This window comes from Etheostoma spectabile, chromosome 21, assembly GCF_008692095.1.
Source record: "Etheostoma spectabile isolate EspeVRDwgs_2016 chromosome 21, UIUC_Espe_1.0, whole genome shotgun sequence".
In the NCBI taxonomy this organism is placed as follows: domain Eukaryota; kingdom Metazoa; phylum Chordata; class Actinopteri; order Perciformes; family Percidae; genus Etheostoma; species Etheostoma spectabile.
In genome coordinates, this window is record NC_045753.1 from 7,066,161 (window position 1) to 7,067,761 (window position 1,601).

Below are 1,601 nucleotides of genomic sequence, written 5' to 3' on the forward strand. Positions count from 1 at the left end.
ACCCCAAACTTCCCTTTCCCGAGCCACATCAACCAGCTACGACTGGGGGATCCCGAGGAGTTCCCAGGCCAGGTTAGAGATATAATCTCTCCACCTAGTCCTGGGTCTTCCCCAAGGCCTCCCCTCCCACTGGACGTGCCTGGCACCCTCCCTAGGGAGGCGCCCAGAGGCATCCTTACCAGATGCCCGAACCACCTCAACTGGCTCCTTTCGATGCGAAGGAGCAGCGGCTCTACTCCGAGCTCCTCTCGGATGACTGATGCTTCTCACCCTATCTCTAAGGGAGACGCCAGCCACCCTCCTGAGGAAACCCATTTCGGCCGCTTGTACCCTTGATCTCGTTCTTTCGGTCATGACCCAGCCTTCATGACCATAGGTGAGGGTAGGAACAAAAATTGCCCGGTAGTCTCGAGAGCTTTGCCTTCTGGCTCAGCTCTCTTTTTGTCACAACGGTGCGATAAACAATGTAATACCGCACCAGCTCTCCGATTCTCCGACCAATCTCACGCTCCATGGTCCCCTCACTCGCAAATAAGACCCCAAGGTACTTAAACTCCTCACTTGGGGTAAGGACTCACTCCCTACCTGAAGAAAGCCACTCCGGTTTCCTGCTGAGAACCATGGCCTCAGATTTAGAGGTGCTGATCCTCACCCAGCCGCTTCACACTTGGCTGCGAACCGATCCAGTGAGTTCTGAAGGTCACAGACCGATGACGCCATCAGGACCACATCCTGCAAAAGCAGCGATGAGATCCCAAGCCCACCGAACTGCAACCCCTCCCCGCCCCAACTACCTCGATATCCTGTCCATAAATATTATAAACAGGATTAGTGACAAAGCCGCACCCTGGCGGAGGCCACCCTCACCTGGAATGAGTCCGACTTACTGCCGAACTGGACACAGCTCTCGCTTTGGTCTACAGAGATTGGATGGCCCTGAGAAGGACCCCCTCCCCATACTCCGGTCATACGCCTTCTCCAGATCCACAAACACATGTAGACTGGTTGGGCATACTCCCAGCTCCCTCCAAGATCCTTGCGAGAGTGAAGATCTGATCCGTTGTTCCACGGCCAGGACGGAATCCGCATTGTTCCTCTTCAATCCGAGGTTTGACTACCGGCCGAACCCTCCTTTCCAGCACCTTGGAGTAGACTTTACCAGGGAGGCTGAGAAGTGTGATACCCCTGTAATTGGCACACACCCTCTGGTCCCCCTTTTTGAAGAGGGGAACCACCACCCCGGTCTGCCACTCCTTAGGCACCGTCCCAGACTTCCACGCAATGTTAAAGAGGCGTGTCAACCAAGACAGCCCCTCCACACCCAGAACTTTCAGCATTTCTGGACGGATCTCATCAATCCCTGGGGCTTTGCCGCTGTGGAGTTGTTTGACTACCTCGGCGACTTCCACCAGGGAAATTGACGACAATCCCCCATCATCCTCTAGCTCTGCCTCTACCACAGAGGGCGTGTCAGCTGGATTTAGGAGTTCCTCAAAGTGCTCCTTCCACCGCTCTAATACCTCCCCAGTCGAAGTCAACAACGTCCCATCCTTACGGTATACAGCTTGGATGATTCCCCGCTTCCCCCTCCTGAGGTGGCG

At 55.2% G+C, this 1,601-nt stretch overlaps 1 protein-coding gene across 1 annotated transcript in view; it reads left to right on the plus strand.

Annotated features, from left to right (window-relative positions):
- Nucleotides 1-1,601, plus strand: part of antxr1c (ANTXR cell adhesion molecule 1c) — an 81,725-nt gene that overhangs the window by 16,997 nt on the left and 63,127 nt on the right. The window lies entirely within an intron of this gene.